The sequence below is a fragment of the Ambystoma mexicanum genome, chromosome 9, assembly GCF_040938575.1.
Source record: "Ambystoma mexicanum isolate Mex_15411 chromosome 9, UKY_AmexF1_1, whole genome shotgun sequence".
NCBI classification, from domain to species: Eukaryota; Metazoa; Chordata; class Amphibia; order Caudata; family Ambystomatidae; genus Ambystoma; species Ambystoma mexicanum.
The window spans coordinates 526,593,164-526,618,233 of record NC_090931.1 but is presented as its reverse complement, the minus strand read 5'-3'; the positions used below and the strand labels follow the sequence as shown (position 1 = coordinate 526,618,233).

Sequence of the window (25,070 nt, the reverse complement as noted above, 5' to 3'; positions counted from 1 at the left end):
CTTCCCCCAACCGGGGAACCATGGGACATGGCCTCATAACGGAGCTGAAGCGGCTGCAGCAGTGCCTGAGGGCAAAGAGGCAACTGCCCAAGCGGCTTTGGCACCTCGAGTACCCCGTTTTCCACCTCTGGTACTCCTACGGTGGCCCCTATGACTTGCAGCTCCTCTCGATTTACCAAAGGATGAGTAATATCGAAAGGAACCTCCCCTCCATTGCTGTCCCCTAGGAAGAAAAGGCGGAGGTTGGCGGACTGCAGTGCTCAACGACTTCGCTGCAACTTTGGAGGTCTGCAACCTCTCAAGGCTCTCGTCAGCCTTGCTGCCAAAAAGATGTTCACCATCAAAGGGCATGTTGAGGAGCCGGGCTTGCACATCAAGAGCAAACCCCGACGTCCGCAACCATGCAAACCTGCGCATTACGGTGCTCGCCGCCAAGGACCGGCTGACACAATCTGCCATGTCCAGACCCGACTGAACGGACTCACACATGGCATCCTTGCCATCCTGCACAATAGCAAGAAAACCATCCCGTTCCTACCCTTCGGGAATATGCTCAGCTGCTAACGAAATACAGTTCCACAGAGTGTGCATGAAACGTGACAGGGCACACACGGAGTTGGCTGCCTGTAAAGCCATACCCCCTGAAGAAAACACTTTCTTTGCCCAGCCATCAAAACGCTTGTCATCCCTATCAGGAGGGATGGTAGGGTACGACGCCTGCTTTGCTGGGGCCGTAGCCGCCTCTGCACCACCAAACTCTCCGGAGTGGGGTGCGTGGTCAAGTAGCAGGGGTCGCTACTGGCTGGGTGGTATTTTCGCAGCAAAGACTTGCTCACTGCCGGGAGACTCTCCGGAGCAGTCCAAGCTGCTGCCACCCTTCTCTGCAAGGCCATATGGAATGGCAATACCGGGTCAGTTGGTGGACCTTGGTCAAGGATATTCGTCAGGTCATCCTGCAGAAAATCCACAGGTGGCGCCAACCACACCAAGTATTCCGTGACCCTCGACATAAGGCGCCGGTACGAGGACTCGGCATGGGTGCCTGGCTCAGGCCTACAGAACTCCACCTCCGGAGAGGTGTCCAGACCACTTGCGTCGTGCAACGACTGACGCAGGTCTTCAATCTGGCCATGACCAGACAAAATCTGGTCAGGTACCTCCTTAGGAACCATACCTTCCTCAGACCCTTCATCCACCTCAGAAATATAATCCAGAGGCTGGAATGAGGTCACAGAAAAAGGGACAAAGACATTCTTAGCCTTGGCCAGAGCCTTTCTACGGGGTTCCACCATGCCACGGGGTACCTCCGACAAAGCAGCCTCGAAAGGCATCGAGGGCGTCGATGGAATCGGCGTCGACATCGAGCGTGCCGCCGACGGCGTCGACACAGTCCTCGAGGGCGGAGACCCGAGCGTGTCCTTCGACAGCCTGAACGTCGATGGCGTTGACGGCTTCCTCGGAGGCAGAGCCTCGAGAGAGACCCTCGACGACCTCAGCGCCGAAGGCGTTGATGACTTCCTCGAAGACCTCACAGGCTCCGACGGGCTCGAGGGCGTCGAGGACCGGGACCTGGAACGGGCATGTCTAGAGCGACCATCCTTGTCCGACCGGTACCTCGAAGGTGCCCGGTGATCGCGACGACCGCTCGAGCCCGAAGGTGTGCGAGCGCCGTCTTTAGCACGGTCACGAAGCAGCACAGCTGTGGTGATTACCCGTCATAGATATGGAATATGTCGGAGGACCCAATCCCCTCGAAATAATGGCACAAGAAAAATAGGAGAAATTAGGAACTGCAGTTGAATCTTTTATGCACTAGGAATGAGTGCTGGGACAGCAGTGATAATGGATCACTACTGGGCCTTGTGGATCCAGAGCTTATATGAAGCTGCCCCAGGATTGGGGAGGACTGTGTTGTATATTGAATGTTCATGTTCCAGCACTGGTGATTCCAAAAAGTGAACTGAACATTGGTGAATTCCCGAAAGCAGATGCACATCTAAGGAAGAAGAGGTCTGCAGAACCTTTGAGCTGACTAAAGAGGCAGAATTATTTCTCAGAAAAATCAATAGAAGCTTTTGATTCTATCCCATATGAACACAGATTGTTCAGCAAGACCATGTCGATATTTACAATAATCTTCATGCCCAGGATCCAGACAGATGCAAATACTAAATGGCTGCAGATAACCCGATGGGAGCTCCTACAGACGATCAACACTACCATAAAAGGATTCAATAAAATTAAGGAGCTGAGAGCTATAGGACTGATGACTCTTCAGAATAGATATGTCGTGGATACGATTACAGCTATGGATGGAGGTTTATGTGCCAAAATTGGATAATCATGTTGCACATTTATACCTTCTCACGACAATGAGAATGGCACCTTGACAGAAGCCATATCCATGTTTACAGACCAAATGTCCAGATGATTGATGAAGTAGAAGATATTGCTGATGACAGTTGGTTTGGTGCAGTTTTTTCATGGGCTCCACAATGGATGGTGGACCTGATATGATATGGCATTTGTAACACGCCTATACACAAGTGTTTGAAGGCACGACAAGGCAAGTGGGGGGCAAACAGAGGGAAGACGGACAACGATCCTACTAGGCCAGGTGTCATTCAGATCGCGCAAGTACATGGGAGAGGGAAGTGGGAAAGTGTGGGGGAGGGGGAACAGTGCAGTACATGGGATAAATAAATAGCAATAAGTAAAGTACGGCCAGCAGATGGCAAGTGCAAGGGTAAGTGCAGACAACAAGTGTTAAGTGCTGGTAGTGGGACTTGTAGGGATACAGAAATCCTACAGGTGTGCAGCTGGCAGGGGGGGGGACCTGGGCCATTGATCAGAAGGTGGCCAGGTAACCAGTGCAGTGTCTGCTTCAGCCAGGAAGTCAGCATGGGAGTAGAGGAGAAAAAGCAGAGACAAAGAGAAAGGTTTTGAGGTGTCTCCGGGACCGGAGATGGTTCTTCTCGAGTTTAAGGGAGGCAGGGAGGCTGTTCCAAAGGGAGGCCCAAGCAGTGGAAAGAGATCTACCAACAACTCGTTGCTTGGAGAAGCAACTGACCCTGAGGGAGTTGGAGGCGGCAGAGCGAAGGGCTAGAGAAGGAAGATATTTAGGAAGAGAGAGTTGAAGTTGTTCAAGTTTCTTGGATCCCTATTGGTGATGATCATGCTTGGATTCTGTGTGATCAGAATAATAATCTCACAATGCAAGAAGACTGCGAAGAAACCTGTAGGAATGAAGATTATGATTGATTTTGAATCAGGATGGATGACTAAAGAATTGACAGATGAAGAAATTAGAGACTACGTGAAAGCCAGCATACACGCACATGAAGGTACAAAGTTCCTGTATCCAAGACATCAGAAGAAGTATGTGGGAAGAACAAGTTACTTCTTACCTTGTAACGTTCTTTCGATGGGATGTTCCTCCGACGTATTCCTTATCTATGATATTTGTATCTCCAGCTTGCTGGCCTCGGAAACATTTTTTCCCAGTAGAGGGCGCTGTGCGTCGACGTCCGTCGAGTAGGTGCTCCTCGACGGCCACCGTATCGACGCCGACATCATCATGCCTATAAATGGCCACGCGCAGCGTCCGTTGCTCAGTTCCGTTTTGTAGAGTAAAGTAGTTATTGTATGAATGGTTACTACCCGTGAAAGGAGCGTAAACTGCAACCACAAGGGAAATGTTACTGCGGGGATGGATGGGAGGGGCGATAAGGAATACGTCGGAGGAACATTCCATCGAAAGAGCGTTACAAGGTAAGAAGTAACTTGTTCTTCGAAGGGATTGTGTCCTCTGACGTATTCCTCATCTATGATAGACTCCCATAGCAGTGGTATGTGACTGGAGGCGGGAGTAAGAGATGCCATATTACCCTTTAAGAATGAACAGAGTGTAACACAGCTTTGCCAAATCTAGTCTCTTGACTAGAGGAGGAATCCAGGCTATAAAATTTGGTAAAGGTATGTGCGGACGACCATGTGGCAGCCGCACATATGTCTCTAATTGGTACCCCTCTTTGAAGAGCTGAGGATGCTGCGATACCCCTGGTCGAATGAGCCCTTTGTAGCATTCCAGAATGGCTAAAATAATCCATCTGGAGATGGTTTGTTTGGTTATTGGTAATCCTAACTTATGTCCTGCGTAACCTACAAAGAGTTGGTCTGCTTGTCTAATTTTAGCAAGTCTACCGATATAAAAACTCAAGGCTCGCTTAGGGTCCAGCCTGCGTAGTCTCTCTTCCTCTTTCCCCGGATGGGGAGGAGGATAGAATGAAGGTAGAGTAATCTTCTGAGTAATGTGAATTTCCGAAACTACCTTTGGGAGGAAGTTGGGCTTCACCTGTAGCACTATTTTGTCCTTGTGAAAAGTTGTATGAGGAGGTTTACAAGACAGGGCTTGTATCTCGCTAACCCTTCTAGGAGATGTTAATGCTACCAATAAAACAGTTTTGAGGGTGAGAAACTTCAATGAACAAGAGTGGAGTGGTTCAAAAGGAGCACCCTTTAGGAAGTTTAAAACTAGATTTAAGTCCCATAAGGGAACTTGGAATGGTCTTGGAGGGTAAACATTAGTTAGACCTTTCAGGTATTGTATTACCAATGGAATTTTGAAATACGATGGCTCCTCTGCAGTGCGTTTAAAGATCGATAGCGCTGCGAGATAGCCCTTAATAGTGCCAATTTGAAGGCCCGAATTTGCCAAATAAAGTAAGACGGATAACACTGCAGGTGTACCACATGAAAAGGGTTCGATATTCTTTTCTCTGCACCAGCTGCAAAATTTATTCCAACGGCAGCGGTATAGAGTCTTAGTTGCTGGTCTTCTGGCCGAAAGCAACACCTCCATGACGTCATCTGGAAGGTCCCAATCCTTGTACCTCAACCTTTCAGATACCAAGCGTGAAGGTGGAGGGTCTTGATGGCTGGATGGAGAACCTGACCTCCCTTCCGCGAGAGAAGATCCTCTCTGTACGGTAGACGAATTGGAGGACAGATAGACATGTCCAGAAGGTCCGGGTACCACGTTCTCCTGGCCCAAACCGGGGCAATTAGGATCATGGTCTTCCGAAACCTTCTCAACCTCCTGATCATTTGAGGAATGACAGGGACCGGAGGAAACGCGTACAGAAGTGGGAACTCCCAGTCCACTATGAACGCGTCTCCTAGAGCTCCTCTCGGGGGAAATTCCCTTGAGCAAAATCTGTCACACTTCCTGTTGATACTGGTGGTGAACAGATCCACTTGAGGGGTTCCCCAAAGGGCGTAGATCTCTTGAAGGACTTCCTGAGCTAGCTCCCATTCGTGGGAGACTGTGTTCTGCCTGCTCAGAGCATCCGCTGTCAAGTTCTTCTCTCCGGCTAGGTGAATTGCCGATAGAGAGATTCCTTCCTGAATTGCCCAAAACCAGAGCTGCATCGCCTCTCTGCACAGTGGCAGTGACCCTACGCCTCCTCTTTTGTTGAAGTAGTGCATGGCCACTGTATTGTCCGTCATTATCAGGACGTTTCTCCCCCGTACAGACGGCAGAAAAGCCTTCAGTGCCAGTCTAATGGCTCTCAGCTCCAACAGGTTGATGTGTAGTCTGGACTCCGATGGAGACCAACGACCGCTGATGGTCAAGTCGTTGGCATGGGCTCCCCACACCGTGAGTGAGGCGTCTGTGACTACTGTTATCTCCGGCCATGGTTGCCAAAACAGTTCTCCTTTCAAGATGTTCTCTGGAGATGCCCACCATTGAAGGTCGTGGGCTACCTTGTCCGGAATCCGGAGGAGATCTTTCATCCTCCCTGAGAATTGTGACCACTGAGTCCTCAGTGCCCACTGAAGGGATCTCATTCTCAGGCGAGCCTCTGGAACAAGGAATATGCAGGATGCCATGAGGCCTAGCAACCTCAAAAAGTCGTAGGCTGGGAGACGTTGGGCATTTTGAAACCTGGTGACCATCGGCAGAATATCTTGAGCCCTCACCTCTGGTGGCGAGGCTTTTCCCAGGGACGTGTCCAGGACTGCTCCAATGAACTGGAGTCTCTGTGATGGTATCATCTGTGACTTCTTTAAATTGAGGGAGAAGCCAAGCCTGTGAAGGGAGTGGCAGACATAATCTAGTTGGATCCGAGCTTGTTCCTAAGAAACTGCTCTGATCAACCAATCGTCCAGGTAGGGGTAGACGTGAATCCCTTCCCTCCTTATACTTGCAGCCACAACCGACATTAGCTTGGTGAAGTCCCTCGGGGCGGAGGTCAGCCCAAATGGCAGAACTCGAAATTGATAATGAGAGTTGCCAATTGCGAACCTCAGGTACTTCCTGTGCTTGGGATGGATAGGCACATGGAAATAAGCATCCTGAAGGTCCAGAGATACCAACCAGTCCTGAAGCTGGAGGGCCTGAAGGATCTGAGAGAGAGTTACCATCTTGAACTTGTCCTTCCTGAGGAATTTGTTCAATTCTCATAAGTCCAGGATGGGTCTCAGTCCTCCGTCTTTCTTTGGTATGAGAAAGTAGGGGGGAGTACCAGCCCTTGTTCCTGTCCGCTACAGGTACCGGTTCTATGGCACCTTTCTCTAGCAGGTCTACAACTTCCTGCAAGAGGAGCGGATCCGGCACTTTCAGAGAGCTGTTCCCCGGTGGATGTCTCTGAGGGATGCGTAGGAAAGGCAGGCAGTAACCTTGGGCAACTGTCTCCAATGCCCAAGCATCTGACGCAATAGCCTGCCATTCCGTCAGATGGTGAGTTAACCTGCCCCCTACAGGTGTCTTGTGATGGGAGACCTCACAGTGGTTTGGGAGCGGCTGATGCAGTTGCCAAAAGGTAAAGCGGCTCCTGCTCCTGCTGATGGGGCTTTCTTTCTTTACCCCGTCTACCACGGGTACATTTTTCTTGGCCTCTTTGAGTCGGCCGTCCTCTGCCTCTTCCATATGAGGAATAATAGCGAAAGGACCTTCCTCTCCAAGAGGATCCTGAGGGACGAAAATTAGTTTGTCGGATTGCAGCTCCTAGTGACTTAGCTGCTGCTTTAGATGTTTGTAGTTTTTCCAAACTGTCATCCGCCTTTTTACCAAATAGGGAAGAACCGTCAAAGGGCATATTTAAAAGCCTGGCCTGTACGTCAGAAGCAAAGCCGGACTTTCTCAACCACGCATGCCTGCGGATTGTGGTACTTGCCGCCATGGCCCTGCTGATACTGTCAGCAGAATCAATGCCAGTTTGAAGGGACTCACACATTGCATCTTTACCATCTCTGATGATATTTAAAAATGCGTCCCTTTCTTCTCCTTCCGGTATGCAGTCAGTCGCCGATGAAGCACACTCCCAAAGAGTGTGGCTGAACCTAGCGAGCGTACAAGTTGCATTAATAGATTTTAAAGCCATGCTACAGGCTGAGAAGACTTTCTTAGCCATGGCATCATATTTTTTATCATCCCTATCCTGAGGAGCAGTGGAGTAAGCAGAAGTACTGCCTGATGAAGTTGCAGCCTGGACCACAAAACTCTCTGGAGTAGGGTGCTTAGATAGGTATTCAGGGTCAGCAGCAGATACCCTATATTTTGCTGACAACTTCTTGTTAACCGCAGGGACAACTTCAGGAGTTTCCCAGTTAGTTAAAATCTTTCTTTGTAAAGCAGAATGAAAGGGAACCACAGGATCCTCCTGTGGACCTTTATCCAGAATATCTGTGAGGTCATCCTGTTGAAAAACAGGTGAAGGCACAGACCAACCCATGAACTCCATAATTCTTGACATTAGGGTTCTACAAGGGGTATCAGCATGTTCCCCTGGGTCTGGTTTGACAAATTCCACTTCTGGGGAAGTGTCTAGGCCACTTGCTTCCTGTAATGCATCCTGAAGGTCTTTCAACCTTCTTTCCTCAGAGGCAAAAGTCTCTGGTTCAGGTAATGTGGTCCTCTGCAGCCCAAAAGGCCTTTCTTGATCAGAATCTTCCCTTTCTTCAAAAATTAAAGTTAAGGGGGGCTGCTCTGGTCTGTGAAATGGTATAAAACCCATCTCTAAGGCAGAGGGAGCCATCATCAGTGGCCTTGAAAAGGTTGATGTCGTCGACGCCGATGTAAAAATCCTTGAAGGCGCCGACAAAGGCGTCGAGAAAACTGGAAGAGGCCTCGAAGAACTCGAGAGGATTGGAATCCTGCTCGAGGATGTCGACGACGTTCTCAACGTCGTGTCGGAGGCTCTCGGTGTAACCGTTGGCTGTGGAGTAGCCGTGGGTCTTTCTTTTATCGGCGTCGATGCCGGCGTCGACTCGATCGACGGATGCGTCGAAGAACCCTTCGATAACGGCGTCGATGACGCCAATCTATGCTTCGAAGGGGCTTTCGACAATGGCGTCGAAGATGCTTTACTTCCCGATGGCTCATGGCGCTTTCGGGTCGACTCTTTCGCCGGGTGCTTCGACTCGCAGCGTTTAGATTTTTTGGGCTTTTCACCCGGGGTATCACCCTCAGCTGACTTCGAGGGGGACGAGGCCGCTTTCTCGAAGATGCTTAGCATCTTTTTTCTGAATTCCTCCCACTCAGCTTGAGAGCTGTGTTTAGTGGGGCAATTTACTCTTTCAGGGGAACTAGAAGACGACGATAAAGGGGATCTTCTTCGTCTTTTTTTCGAGTGGCTAGACCTCGACGAGTGGTGGGAGCCACTTCGAGACCTAGAATGCTTTCGACGGTGAGGAGACGAATGTCTCGACTCTACCGCGGAAACTTTCGAGGAAGTTAAAATTGACTTACCACTCTCGAGATTCTCCTTACGCTCCTTCAAGGCTTTCGCCGTCATGGATAGGCATTCCTCACACTCCGAACACTGGTGTTCGATTCCCAGAAACCACAAACAGATCCTATGAGGGTCCGTCAACGACATTTTCTTCCCACAGTCTCGGCATTTTTTGAAACCGGACCGAGGCGTCGTCGGGTCAGAGGAGGAAGCCATCGAGTACGAGTCGGTTTTCTCGAGGAAATATGAATATATATCGACTGATGAACTGAGCAACGGTATTCCGAGGCACACGAAGCGCGGAAAAACGGAACTGAGCAACGGACGCTGCGCGTGGCCATTTATAGGCATGATGACGTCGGCGTCGATACGGTGGCCGTCGAGGAGCACCTACTCGACGGACGTCGACGCACAGCACCCTCTACTGGGAAAAAAAATTTCCGAGGCCAGCAAGCTGGAGATACAAATATCATAGATAAGGAATACGTCGGAGGACACAATCCCTTTGAAAATGGATTTACTGTAGCCCACACTTTTGGTTTAAATTAAACTCAGGGTGATTCATCGCTTTGTTTTTCAGACACCCCTTGCTTGGGTCTATGTTGGGAAGTCAGACAGAAAAATTGGAATGCTTTGGGGAATTTTGGATTTCAGACCCACTTTACTGAAAGGCCTGTGTTGGCGAAGCTTGATAAAAAGGTTGATTTAAGAACAAAGACACCCCTCTTCCTTAAAGAAGTCTGGGTCAGCTGGACAACAAGGATTACCCAATTAATGTATAGGCTATAGTTTTCAGCGCACGCTGGGAAGGGAGCTTTGTTAATTTGGAATTTTAACAAAATTCACCTGCAGTTTTCTGCCAAATGGGGAATTAATTAAATTAATATTTTGGGATAAATAGGCTAAGGATCTACACAGTTTTGCCCCCCCAGCCCACTATAAAGGGGAGGGATTCAAAGCAAGCAGACTCCCCACCTTTTGGTTTCCCAGGGCTCAGTTCTACTTACATAGCAAGCCTCTGTTTAAGGATCAGGAAAGCCCGCTGCATCTCAGGACATTCTGGAAAGATAGGCCCGGGGTCTGGTCACTCCACTCTCAAAGACGGCCTCCCGCTCTCCACAATAGGACACAGTCAGCTTTGAGGCCTTCCTAGAGACAGACCACTCCACCCAGATGCACTCGCAACAATCTCCTCTGCTGTCTCCTTACAGCTGTCAGATGGTAAGTTTCAGCAGCCTTCCTGATGGTCTGTCTCTTCTCTCTGTCTTCCTGTCTTTCTCCTTTTTCTGTGTGTCTTTAAATCTTGGGGAAGTGCCCTTTAATAATCCCTGCCACTAGGATTGGACAGTTACCCTTCTCTCTCCTCCCAAACCCATCATCCAAGTCAGGATTGTTTTAGGGGTTTGGAGCAACATATGGCAATTGCCATTTGTCATCATCCTTGTTCTCCTTTCAACTTTTTGGCAAAAACGAGTTATGTATCACAACTTCAAGGTTTTACAAGTAAGTGCCAGACTAAACCTATTTTCTGTTTCCGCTAATCATGGGGAATTAGATAAGCCGACCACCAAATCTGTATCATATAGCACGGCCATGTGGCACCTTTGTGTCGTTTCCATAAAATGCACAACAGTTATGAACATGTAAGTTATTAATCATATCCCTAATCTCAATTTCCACTCGCTCACCAACTCTCACATTTGGAACATGTTCGGATCAGCCAGAAACCTAGTTTAACTGGCCCTTAAAGTTCCCAGAGTCACAGGAAGATGAATTTTATATCCCCAAAATCGCCTGGAAATTACATTAAAAAATGGAACATAGATTTATTTATTTAGTCAAATTTATAAAGCGCACAAATCAGCCCGGGGGCATTGTGGCTGATGAGATCCATCCACCTTATGATGGCTGAGAAAAAGGCCTAAATGATAATAGTGCTTTTAAATAAATTGTGAATGTTCATATGGGACAAATGGTCCTGCTCCTGCTTCCGGCCATTTGTTTTCACTGGGTCAGCCTGTACCTTTATTAGTCTCCTTTGTGTTGGACGCATGCTCTTTGAAGTGGGTGCCCCATTTTCATACATATTAGTCGTGTTCCAGCCAACGATGAATTTTCCTTGAAGTCCCTGCTTTCAGAGCCAGCAGGTCTGGAGAACATTGAATTTCGACACCTTTAGCAGGAAATTATTATTACGGTTGGTCATTAGATGGAAGATGTGACATCCACCCTGGAAGTGGGAGATGTCCTTGTGAAGGTTTGCCCACAGCCGGCAAAACGGTCTGCCTTGGGCTGACCTTTTCCATGAAGACAAAGTGGCTCTTCAAACGACAATGGAGGTCAACCCGCACATCTTGTTTTGTTTTGCTGACATTTTTTTTGTGAGCAGTGATATTTCATTCACTTTTTTTAAAACCTTTATTTGCACACACATGTGCAGGCCGTTTTTGTTTTTAATGTTTAAGATGCACCAAAACATATGATAGCAGTGTGCATGCCGCTCCTTTTGCTTCTTAATTAAAGGTGCCGACCCCCACAGGCAGCCCTTTCATGTAGCAGCAGAGAGAATCTCTGAGAGTTGGGGCAGAGCTGAGAGAGTTATGCTTGGACAGCTGCATAGTGAAAGGGCTATTTGCGGGGGTTGGAGCATCTGATTAAGAAACAAAAGGAGAAACTGGTGCAGCAAAACTAACGATAATAATGCATCTACCTCTCCTGCTAAACTCTGAGTGCCTTCAATGTCCAGCTCCCACACCACATACTTAGGCCACGGCTCATTGTTAGGGCCCCCCTCTCGATTTCTCATCCCACTTAACGCACAGCGTGAAAACAAGATATTGGGGGTCTCGGTGCAGAGCAGCTGCAATACACTCCTACACATCTCTGCGCCTGCCAGCACCCTCACAATGATTTACAACTGATGATGACAATGTTGCAATAAAAAAAACAATACCCGTTGATACATATTTTACAGTGCGATTAGTGTTAAATTTAGGGGAAAACATCAAACAAGAATAACTATGTTACCACCTATTAATAGACGCAGATGCCATAAAATGCAACAAATGGCACTGGATTCTCCTAACAATTCACATAAAATATATCCATACCTATACAACTTCAGGACTAGGTTCTATGACACGACCAAAGGCTTCCTATTTCTACTCATGAAGTAGCAAAGAAAAAATATACCTTGCCAAACGTGTATCTGTAACATTAACAGTTTAAAAATTAAAGATGAACTGGGAGCCTCTCCATGGTGAGGGGTCGTAACCTCAGCCAACTGACCCCAGCACATAAAAGTCCTATTCCTCTTCTTTGCTGCAGAGCTCAGCACAGCAGATCAGTACTCCGATTGAAAAATGGGATTACTCCTCACTGAACATGCTGTTTTTAATGGACTTTTCAGTTCTGAATGTAGTTTGGTGCTTTATTGTGCCATGCGGTTTTCGTTTAGTTTGTGGTTTATTCGGTGGCAAGGGTGTGTATGCGATACGCTGCGCACCTGCAGCATGGTGCCCTGGAGACCCTCGCTTGTGGGGCAAGCTCCTGTGTAAGAGCAAGTCGGCTACAGGTCGAGGAAGGTTTGCTCTCATCAGGCAAGGTTCATTTCTTCCCCAATCGGCGAGTGCCCGGCCCTGCTGGGTTTTTTTTTCTTCCAATAGTGGAAGTGGGAAAAAGAAACTCTTGGTACTCTGCATTCAAAAAGGAGGGAGTGGGATGGCCGGACAGATGACGGGCAGGGGGAGTCGGATCCCAAATTTTGGCTCAACAGTGAAGCAGGGAGTTTAATCCACTCTTCAACCACGCATCCTCCAAGCTTTACTTGGTTCAAATAGTTCTGATTTCAAGGCCTACAGTAATAATGTCTTATAGAGTTTCCAAAACAAATTGCATAATAGAGCCACATGACAACATATAAATCCTCATATAAATCCTTATAGCAACATGTTAAGCCAAAAGAATTTCATTGTGGGTTTAATTTTCTCATCCCGAATGGTAAACTATAAATCCCAGAATGCAAGATAATGTCAACCTGAAAAATCTATTTAAGCCCACTGTACTTTCAGTGATTTAAACCTGCAATAAAGGAAGTTGTGTAATAAACAAAGATAAACATGCAGATTCTTGTTCACAAACTTTCAGCTCGTTGTTATTCATGCTGTTAAAAACCTTTGATTAGTGACTTAAAGCAACTTTATTTTTTGCATGTGAAGACAGTAGACATCATGGATATAAACAAATCTTTAAATGGGCGCTTTGTGTTGCTCACTTTAACTATCACAGATTTTCAAGGTCACTAACTGGTGCTTCGCGAGCTCCGAGTTGGAAATGTTCCATCATGCACCTGGAAGGCTCTGCCACTGATAAAAGAAATGTGTTTGCAACCTGAGCACCTTAACGACATGCAAAGCCCCGGACCACGCGTGTGTGTCTGCCTAGCTGTGACCTGGGAAACTGGCAGAGCTTAAACGTCCGGCCTGAGACGATTCCATATTTGGCACAGGAGAAAGAAAAAGCGTCCAGTAAGCCTTTGAACTAAAGGTACGCTTTGTAAAAATGGAATGAACTAATGGTACGGTCAGGGCCGACAGCAGCACCCTGGGCGAATTGGCGTGCGCCCCTGGTCAACAGGGGAGGGGCGGGGGCAGGATGCGCCACATTTTTTTTCTACCTCCCCACTCCGACCCCTCGCAGGGGGTTAATAACTAGAATAGATTGCTCATGCTAATGCATGAGCGCCCTTATTCCAATGCAAACCGCCTCGCTCCCGCGTCTGAGCAGGGAGGTAATCATGTGAATAGCAACCTATTGTTTTTAAATATGCCCTGCTGCCACAGGCGCATTTAATAACAAAAGGGCGCCTGTCGCGCCTTCTCCCACTAAGCCAGCCTGGAGGAGCCCTTGAAAGACTCCCCCAAGCTGGCATGGCAGGGGGCTAATGGCACCCTCGGGGGGCATGGAAACCCGGACAGTCGCCTGGCCGGCTCTGGGTACGGTGAAGCAATGATTCACATTGCACTTCCATTTCTGGGTTTTCCCTCTCCCCTTAGTGTGTCTGGCCGGTAACTCGTTTCCTCTGCACCTGGCCCCCATGGGTGCCCGGCCACTAACCAGTTTCCTCCCTGTCCCTCAGCAAATGCCTTTTCGCCTTGCCCACCCTAACATGGCCAGCTATTACAGTTGCTCCCGTGTTGATTGCTCCAAGAAAGCGCACTCTGCTCTACACTGATATTTATTTTAAACTCTGAACGTGCTCTGGGAAGGACTCAGAGACAAACGGACGATAGATAGTGGGTTCAGTCGTGGGTCCGGGCTTATGAATACCCAAACTGTTTGGTATATTTGTAATAACTATTTTCAGACACAGGAATTTATGTGCAGTGGGTGCATGACAGTCCACCTGCTTGATGAATTAGCATAACCCTAGAGTCATGGTAGGGATGTATTTCAAGTTATCCATTTCGCTGCTGGCAGTAAAACGTGTGGACTGTTGGGGCCCGATTCAGAGGTGCGTGCAAAAACACAGAAGTGTTCATCCATGAAGAATGAACACTTTCTTCAGAAGCACCCCATTCTGATGAAGTGCTAATGTGGGGGGCCTGGCATCAGCCAACTTTAGCATGAGCCTGATTTACTTCTCGACAACAGCCTTAGCAACCATGTGAAATGCTTAGCTGGCACTGCCAGGGAATTCTGCTTCCAAGAGCACATTTTAGCATGGCAATAAGTAGAGTTGTTGGGTGTCCTGACCCACGTTTGGACTATTATGCTGCAACATTTGGTGCTGTGGGCTTAGAAAATCCAAGATGGCCGAAAAAGCCCACATTGCGCCAGAATCCAGGAAAACCGCGCACACCAAAATGTTCCCCTGACCTGCCACCCACCAGTGCAAGTGTGATGGGCCAGGAGTGCCATGGGTGAAATGTGTGCCAAAGGAAAAACAGCAGTGCCGGTTGGCTCAAAAAGCGCTTGAAATCACCTTTATTTCTCTGAAATGCAAGCTAAAAATGCCTATTTTAAACATTGCAAGATATTCAAAAATCTCAATGAACACCAGCAGACATTTGGCAGAAGGTAGACTTGTGTGCATACATAATCGGGAAAGAGAAAGAGTCTAAAATAGAGAAAGAGTCTAAAATAATGTTCATAATGAAACTGGCTAAGCTGTGGATGTCAGCAGCCTGTTAAATTGGACTGAAAGACACTAAAATCTAAATGTTTAAAATAAATGAGCGACCTACTGTTGAGTGTCACATAGTTTGCAACTGTTAAATGTCATAGTTTTTAACTTAGAATCAGCGTTCTAACTGCATGTGTAAAAATTGTAAGTTTGTTTTGAATGAAGAAAAACTGGGAACAAAAGTGACATTTGGCTGAAGCCTCGCTTGAAGAGAGTGAATTCTGCCTGACAACTACCCCCGACGGGAGTTGAAACTTGCTCAACAAATGTTCCCAGGTCTGGCCTGCATTCTCCTCTCCTCCCCTCACCAAAGGGAGATGACACCTCTCTGATTGGATTAGGGGAGGAGCAGCTGGGGACTTCAGGAAACTGAACAATGAGCCTTCCTTGGCTCAGGCAAATGTTAAATTAGGGGGGGGTCGTAAAATAGCTTCCTCTTGGGAGAAACCTGGAGGGGCAGTGCCTCTGTGAGCTGGAGGAAGTGGACAAACCAGAAATTCCACCATGTGCTTTGGGAAACCACACCCCTCTGGGCCAGAGCATAATTTTAAAAAAAGATGGATAATTCATAGTACGGACTTGTCAAAATTATATAATTAATATCATTATTCTTGTGATTTTTCTGTGCACATTTTAAGAGGTGTTAGGGCTCTGTACCATGTTCTGAGGCAAAACCCCATGAATTATGGAGATTGCAGACACGGGGTTCAAGCTAGAAAAATGAAAATTTACTGGAATATGTGTAGAAAGGCGGGGTACATCTGTGTAATTTTTGGTGAAAAACCAATGTTGCAAAAGCTACCAAAAACGAAATAAGTTGTCATTTTTTAATGCAAGCTCTTAGAAACATCAGAGTTGGAAAAGAGACTACCTTATGTGATATATGATATGTACATGTAATTTCAACCACTTGTGTATCTGGGAAACCTGTTAGTTATGAAAAATTCATTTTCTAAGTAAAAGCAAAGGGGCGTTTCTTCAATAGACTAAGACTCTGACTCACTCTGACACACTATCCCTTCTCAAATCAGGTCACAGAGAATCCTTGACCTATCAAATCTTGAGTGGGTCGGGCATAGAAAGTTAGCAACCCACCCACTTTCTAAAGACATAAAAAGAGCCACTGGAAGCCAGACAGGGACATTCATTTTCCAACCTTCAACTGAATTCCTGCGCAGCACTCTGACGGAAAACTCCAGAATCCAGAACAGAACCAGTACCGAGAAAGCAATGTGGTATCTAGAATCCACTTGATCCAGACCAGCAGAACCAGAGACCCAGACCGCTGTGAACAGAACCAGTGCCTGATTGACCCGCCGAGCAGGGAGAACCACAGCTAAACTTGTTGACCAGATCCGTGACGAGGTCATTCCTTTCAAATTTATAGTGTGAGTACCCAGCTAGAACTGTGCAGAACCCATCTCTTAGCTTAAAATAATCTGATTCAAAACATTTAACCTGTCCAAAACTGCATCATAGAATCGTGTGTCCCTTCTCCGATTTTAAACCTGTAAAAGTGTCATTTGCCATTTTGAATCATTATTTAATTTCCGAAAAACTACCTTCATAAAATCGTCCGTATCTCTTGAACCGTTTGTGCTAGAAGTGCGATTTAACTTTCATTTTAAAGCTAGGATTCGAGGCTATCCAACGAACCAGGACCGACTTTCTATTCATTATACTTTTTCCGTAATCGCGCTCGACAAACTCGGAAAAAGTGCCGCGATTTGCGATTTGGCTCAAATTTCTTCACTTGTCAAAATAACAGCTTCTTGCTTTCCTTTGCTGAAATTCGTTTGCAACCTGACAAACATTCATAGAGCATTGCTAAAGTGATCCTGAACTAATTTAAAGTATCTCTCAGTCACCCCGAACCTCTAGAGGGAATTAAAATCAATTTTAGCATATTTCACTCCCTTGCAAATCACCTGAAAGTCTTTCGCCTGTGTTTCAAAATCATCCCTGGTGCCATAAGCTTGCTAGGGGGGAACTGAATTCGTATTGTACTGTGATTGTATTCCTGAAGACTGTGTGTGTTACTTCCATCTCCTTACACTGCATAGGGGGGGGGGGAGTGAATTGTCAGAGAGAAAGTGATCATATTATCTTTTGCTGAAATCATATCTAGTTTACTTCTGTACTGCCTTTTATTCATCTTTGCATCTCCTTGAAACCCCATAAAGCATTCCCAGATACCTTGTTCTTTCCGTTCCAACTCCTAAGTAATAAAATAAGTGTGCTAGTGTAAGATTATCCATTGTTGATCAACATCATATTCTTAAGTGTGATATCAAATATTAATTTAATATAAAAGTGTGATATAGCTATTGTTTAATTTTTCAAATAAACCTTTTTAATTTGCAAAACAAACCTACTTCTTGGCTCAGTGGGGTCAGGGGGATTCTAAGAGAGGGGCGTTATACAAGGGTTCATCATCCAGATTATAACTTGTCATAAAAATAAATAAATAAGGGCTTCCCTTGAACAATCCCAGACAAGGCACTGACTTAGTGGGAATGCTTGATTGGAGTCATTAACAGAGTTAAAATACCACACCAGTGAGGTGTCATTAAAGGCTGCTTCACACATTTTCCTTTGTTAAAATGGCATTTCTGAGACAGCAGCACCGTTTTTCTAGTTTAATGAAAGCTTAAGAAAACTTTAAGCTAGAAAAGTGGCAGTCTTTTAGAAAATGCTTGCAGTGCCACTGGAGCACATGTTTCTAAGTAGACGGTATATTAATGCAGCATTTCCCCTCCTGTATTTCGACCCACCCCAGAATGGTGGTGCTGGAAACTGGAGGGGAGAATGTCGGCTTTCGACACTATCATTTGCACAAGCTCAGAATCAGGCCATCACTCTGCTCTGGTGTATTTTATGCTATAAATGTATGCATAGAAATGTCTCTGAAATGGTCTACGGTGTGTCACGGTCCAGAGGACCAGCGCTATGCTCCGGTGGGTTTTCCTCCATACTAGTATTGATGTACGGGTACATGTAAGGGTACATTTGGAGTTATAATAACGCAACTGCTCGAAAGTAAGAAATGCTTGAATAGCAAAGCCCAGACACCACTGCTTATATTGGAGTGGCTTTCCCACCATACCTGCTCTGCAGGTAGTGGACCCACTTTAAAGATGTGACTGTGTGGTTTCATCCTCTGCCTGCTTGGTAGAGGCCTACTATAGGTCAGAGGGGCCACGTCTTGTTCATTCAACTTTTTTTTTTTAACCATTTTTATTATTTTATTCAAACCAAACAACAAAAACAACAAAACATAATTAAACACATTTAACAACATAAACACTGCACTCCCAGTCCCCCCGCCCCCCTTATGAGCCTGTTTGTTCTTCACATTCAGTATCCACCTCGTGTGTCAGGGTATCGCTGCCCTCGGATTCAGCTGGAGCCACTACTGCTCCAAACATTTCAGCTATCAATGATTTCCATGCCATGAGGGAGCCCATTTCTTCATCCCAACTCGTGTTACTAGCCTCTTGCCACACCACTGTTTCAGCCTCCGCCCATTTTTGTAGGTCCTTCCACCAGACCTCCACTCGCGGCTTATGACATTCCTTCCACCCCATAGCAATCCTTCGTTTCGCTAGCACATTTGCCAAATCTTTCAGTTTCGCTACATGTTTAAGTTTTCACGCTCTAGGATACCCTCCCAGCAAGCAGGCCCAGGCCGAGTCTATTATGAGCGTGACCCCCTTCCCTGCTAGTTTCTGCGCCACTTCACCCCAGTAGCATTCAATTACCGGGCACACCCAGAACATGTGTATCATTGAGGCATTCTCCTCGTCACATTTAGGACACGCCTGGCGCCCAACATTTCGGAACTTCGATATTCTCAGAGGGGTCATGTATGCCCTGTGCGTTATATATAGCTGTATTTGTTTGAACCTGGCATTTCTCGACACCTTCTTATGATATCCCAAGGCATGTTCCCACATCCCGTCTTTCATCAGGACTCCCATCTCTGTTTCCCATTCTAATCTCAAATGCACAAGGACCTTCCCAACCTTAGTCATCAACATCTCATACAATCTGGAGACCTCATGCCCACCCTCCGATGCGTCATATATTATCCCAACAGTAGCATCCGGTTCTTCCGCCAGAATAGTTTCAGGCCACATACTCCGAATCTCCTGCGCTACCCTGTGATAAGTGACATATTGGCCTATATGTAACCCCGTCGCTTCCTCGAGTTCTCCCAACTCCATAATGGTCCCGTCTTGCCAAATGTCTCCCAACGTGACTAGTCCCACTGATTCCCAATAGGTCCTAATAATTACCCTCAGCTGCCCGTCCCCCTTTGCCAGTGCGACCAACGGTATCTGCGGAACACACGGGAAAGGGTCCTCCATCATCCGGCAGGCTCGGCGCCACATGTTCCACCCCAACCACAGCATTCTAGGGCGCTCCCTCATGTCCGAGCTAGCCACCCAGATCATTTCCCGTAAGTAAAAAGGAGTGCAGTTCCCCTCGAACAACCTGTGTTCAGGGGTCTCTTCATCAGAGAGCCACTTAGCCACATATAGCAGTTGCGCCGCTACGTAGTAGGCCGCAAAATTAGGCAGTTTAATACCGCCTTTCTCGTAGAAGTTCTGCAGCTTCCATAATGCAACTCTATTCCGGGTACCATGCCACAGAAATTCCCTGCACCTACTGTGCAGCTTAACAAAAAACTTCTTAGGTATCATGTGTGGAATATTGTTGAAATAATGTAAAAGTCTAGGTAAGACCACCATTTTGAGCATAGCACTTCGGCCCATCATCGCTAAGGGTAGCCTCTCCCAGAACCTCACGCATTTCTCGATTTTCCCAACGGCTAATTCAGTATTGCGCCTATGTTCTTCCTCTGTCGTGTGATACACCTCTATTCCAAGGTAGCGAAAAGAGCTAGCTGCCCACGGGATCTGCAACACCGGCAACCTTTCTACAAGAATTCCCACATATCTACCCAGCGGGAATATGCTAGATTTCTGGGGGTTCACTGCTATGCCGGAAGAGCCTGGCATACCTCCCCATCACCTCCAAGACATACCGGAGATTTTCTTCCGGGTATTTCAGATATAGTAACAAATCATCCGCATACAAGGATATAAGGTGACGCTCCCCGCCTACCTCAATACCGATCGGGTCATATTGTTGCCTGAGGTATATTGCTAAGGGCTCCAGGGCCAAAATATACAGCATCGGGGACCAGGGGCACCCCTGCCTAGTGCCTCTGCCCAGCTGCCATCTCTCAGACACCACTGAGCCCGTACAGACTCTGGCCAACGGTTCACTATATAGCATCTTAGCCCATTTAATGTAACTTGGTCCCACTCTATACCCTCCCAGGGCCGCCAACAACCACGGCCACTTAACAGAGTCGAACGCTTTAACTGCGTCCAGTGCCACAATGGCCATTTCGCCATCATTACTGCACCCCCATTCGACCACTCGATGGAGTCGTCTATGATTGTGAATGATGTTCCTGCTCGGGACATAGCCCGTTTGGTCTGGGTGAATTAACTTGCCGATTACTCTACGCATTCTGTTGGCCAGGACAGTTGTCAGTATCTTACTGTCCTGGTTCAACATCGACAGTGGCCTGTAGGAGACGCAACTGCGTCCTGGTTTGTTGGGCTTGGGGAGCGGTATTATGATCGCCTCCCTGAGTGACTCCGGCAACCGTCCCACCTCAAACGCCTCGTTGAGCATTTCTAGCATGGGTGGGAGCACCTCCCCCTCATACACCTTATAAAATTCACTAGGGAACTCGTCTGCACCTAGAGCCTTGCTGGTAGGTAACTGCCTTACAATCTCTTTCAGTTCCTCCAAAGTGATCGGTGCATCCAGCTCCTCCCTCTCCTCGTCACTGACCTTGGGCAGACCTATACCTTCTAGTACCTCGTTTATCTCCTCCTGGCTGCTCCCCTCTTCATCCTCATATAATGCCTTATAGTATTCTGCAAATGCCCTATTTACACCTTCTTGGGTGTCTACCGTCTCACCCTCTTCATTGGTTACAATCCGAATCGGGGATCTAGGGGTTTCGCTCTTGTACAACCATGCTAGAAGCCGGCCTGTTTTATCACCTCCTGCATGCTGCCTCTCTATATACTTTTTATAATTTAGGTTACAGAGCCTGTCCCAATATTCTGCGCACTGCTGCTGTAATTTACCTACTACCTCTGCATCAGCCCCGCCCCCTTCCAACTCTCTTTCCAGCTCGATCTCAGCTTTGTGTAGATCAGCTAGAACTCCACCCAGCAATCCCTTTGCCTTAGCAATGGCGATCCCCCGCATCACAACCTTAAAAGCCTTCCATAAAGTACCCGCCAACTTTACACTACCAGTATTCACCTCGAAGTAAGCAATAATCTCATCCCTTATGTCCTCCCTGAAGACTGGCTCTTTGAGCGCTTTTGCCCGGAGGCGCCACGTCGGTATTCACTCCCTCGGGGGGCAATACTGCCACCCGAGGATCAGCGGCGAGTGATCCGAGAGGACTCTAGCTTTGTAATTTATATGGATGCTCTCAGCAACTACATCCGGAGTGGCATAGATATAATCAAGCCTCGTGTACAGCTGATGCGGAGCCGAATAGTGCGAGTATTGCCTCCCATCAGGGTGTTTCACTCTCCACACATCTACCAAGCCAAAGTCCGCCAGCAGCGTCTGCAATGCTTTAGCCGCTGGGTTGGGCCTGGCCGTCTTGTCATCTGACCTGTCTAACCTTGGATTCAATACACAATTAAAATCCCCGCCCCAGATCATCGCACCACCCACACACGCACCTAGCTTAGTACACAGCGTCCTGAAGTATGCCGCCGTGTTTTGGTTAGGGGCATATGTATTTACAATGCATACTTCTTTGTTCTCTATCAGCCCCCTCAATATAACCAACCTCCCTTCCGTATCGACAACTTCTTCAGTCAACTTAAATGGGACATGTGGCGCCACCCAGATAAGTACTCCTCTTGCATAGGCAGAGTATGATGAACCCACCGCTACCCCTTTCCATTTCCTCCCCACAACTCCATTTTCTCTCACGTCAAATGCGTCTCCTGCAGCAAGGCGACGTCTATCTTCTGTCGCTTCAAATACAGCATAACCTTATTTCGCTTCATATAACTGTTGAGCCCTCTAACATTCCATGTTAATATCTTAAGGTCCCCCATGGTTCATCGATAGTCCCCCTTCCCCCTTCCAAGCAGCCCTCCCGCCCACACCACGCAGGTTACTGATTCTAGTTCCTCCATCAAGGCTCATGTTTAAACTTGAACACCCCCAACCCCCAACCCAAACAACTGCCCAGCTCCATCCCTGGATCTCAGGCATCCCCGCGTTTGGTTCTACCTTGGAAACCCCAATTAAGAACCCGGCAGGGTGTCACCTCACTATCAGACCAAACTAAACTCTAAATGGGAATATAAAGAACGGCCCCAAGAGGCTCCTTCATCACGCAGCAGTCTCAGTGCTAACGGATCATGTTTCCTGCCAACCAAAACGTACCTGCCTTCCAGCTGCATCAATGACTATAATCAAGTCCCACAGTCCAAAGTCCCACCAGATTCTCAGCTTTACCTATCTCGTCCTGCTCCATCTTCTTTCCGAATATCTGGCTCTTGATGGCAGCTCTGCATGTCTAGCCATCCCATGGCCATGAAACACTTGTGTATAGGCGCGTTACAAATGCTTTATCATATCATATCATATCATGGCCTCTTCCGGAGTGTCAAAGAACAACGTCTTGTTCTTATAAAAAACCTTTAGCTTGGCCGGGTAGAGCAGCATGTATCTGTATCCAGCTTCCCGCAATCTCCTATTGACCTATCCAAAGTTCATACGGCTCCGCTGTACCTGCAGGGTATAATCCGGGTAGGCAGTTATGCTCGCCGCTCCCCGTTGTATTGTTCCCCCTTTGCGGAAGTGTTCAAGAATTATTTCCCGGTCCCGGTAATTGAGGATCTTGGCGTTCATTGGCCTGGGCGGATTTCCCGGCGGTGGTTTCCTCGTCAGGGCCCTGTGCGCTCTTTCCACAGCAAATCCCTGAGACATGGTTCCACCAGTGATGTCTTGCAGCAGCATATTTTCGACGAACTCCGTGGGGTTGTGGCCCTCGGCACCTTCTGGTAGTCCGACAATGCGAATGTTATTCCTCCGGGCACGCCCTTCCGCCTCCTCCACCCTACTCTCCATATTGCCCACCCGTTGCACCAGGGCGTGTAGCTCCTGTTTGTGCGCAGCACAGTCCGCTGCGGTTGGACCCATCTCTTTCTCCAGAGTCTCTGTGCGTTCCGCCAGAGTCCTGACATCCTGCCTAAGGAGGTTCACATCTTCTTGTACCGCCCCCACTTGGAGTTCCATTGCCGTCTTCAATTCTGTCACAGCCAATTGGAGTTTGGTCTCCCAGGCCGCCTTCAAGTCCGCGATCGCCTCAAGGACCTCCTGATTCGTGCTCACAGCGGCCATTACCCCTGCTGAGTTTTGTCTTTATTTCTGGCTCCATCCGGGCCAGTCGGTGTCTTGGTATATTCATCCAGCGTGGGCTGTTTGGCCTTCGCCCTCAGGGGCTTACTAGACACTTCTCCGGTCAGGGATAGCCTCCTATCCACACTTGAGTGTCAAGGGAGGATCTGCCGTACTGGTGGCCCCACCCTCTTTCAAAGTACAGGCTGGATATGCCCTGCGCCGTGTGACCCCCAGAGCCTTGTCGATCCCTGATGCCGCATCAGTTATACACTCCGTTCTCACTCGTGTATCGTTATTCAGTGCACTCTGCCCAGAGTATGGTGTATGGCGCATCAGCTGCGCATCCTTATTCACAGCTATAATGGCCTCCGGGCCTCAAGGGCTTTAACTCACTATATGTTGCTATCAGCCTTGTCTGCCCACCTCTTCGCTCTTCTACGCGAGGCGGCTATTGTCTCTGGCCAGCGTCACTCCCGCACTTGCCCTCGGGGCCGCAGCCTCAGTCCAGTACCCCCAGGGATTGTCCCATGCACTGCCTTCTGCGATCTTCCGCCCACTCAACCACCATCAATGTCCCACACCGGCCACCTGATCCGCACTCTGCGCATTGTTGCACGCGACTGTACTCACAGTGCGCATCTGCTCTTGTCTTCCATGTCCCCAGCGCAGCTCCACACCCCCCCGTGCACTTACCTGCTTCCATCCGCGGCCCCTGATGTTGTTCGTGTGCGCACCTCGTGGGCACAGCTCGCTTCGAGTTTCGTGCATCCGTCGATCCGTATGCATGTGCCCCTTAGCTGCTTCCCCTCACTCTTCTAGGTCAGGCCGCCATCCCCTGTTCCCTGCACCTCTCTGAGTCCAGCCATCAGCTTGAGCAGTTCTGCACAGTTTCACTTTCGTTGTAACACGCTGAGATGAGAAGCGCCGTCGCTTCACCTGCATGCAGACTCTCGCGGCCACCGTCTATAATTCAGGCGGCCCCTTTGCGGTCCCAATTCTCCGCCTGCAGTCTTCTCCGACCGCCAGTCCGGGGATCCACGCTACGTGCACCAGGCACCGCACGCACCTGCCTCTGCAGGCTTATAAATCTTCCGGCCCGCCTGCCCCCGTGTCATTGCAAACAAAGTGTCTCTGTGAAACATCCGAGGCCATGGTCCGTCTTCCGGGCGGCACCTTCCCGATCCCTTCCCTTCGTCGCTCCGGTCGCCTACGGCCTTCAGCATCCGCAAGTCCAGGGGTCCACGCGATGTGCGCCAGGCACCGCACACGCCTGACTATGCAGGTCTGTAGACCTCCAGGCCCGCCTGCAGGTGTATCTTTCTGCAAAGTGTCTCGGTGCGCCTTACAGCACGGCTCGCTCCCCTCCTGCAACTGTAGCAGTTTTGTCACGGAGCGGACGGATTCCTTTGTTCTCGGGCCCCGCCAGCCATTTTGTATCTCCTTCTCCCTCCGACTCGCGTAATCCAGTAGCGGGTAGAACTTCGCTTCTGCTCATCACGAATGTCCAAAAAGTTCAGAAGGCGCTCCCGGCACCTTCATAAGCATCCAATGTGTATTTTCAGCAGCCGCTGGCATCTTCAACTGCACTTATTCAGCAGGATCATGAACGGATCACGGGAGCTCCCCAAGAGCAAGTCTTTCTACATGGCCCTCGAAGCCACGCCCCTCTTCATTCTACTTAA

The 25,070-nt window shown here is 48.2% G+C and overlaps 1 protein-coding gene across 4 annotated transcripts in view; it reads right to left on the bottom strand.

Annotated features, from left to right (window-relative positions):
- BCAS3 (BCAS3 microtubule associated cell migration factor) overlaps window positions 1–25,070 on the bottom strand; it is a 3,943,855-nt gene that overhangs the window by 2,529,856 nt on the left and 1,388,929 nt on the right. The window lies entirely within an intron of this gene.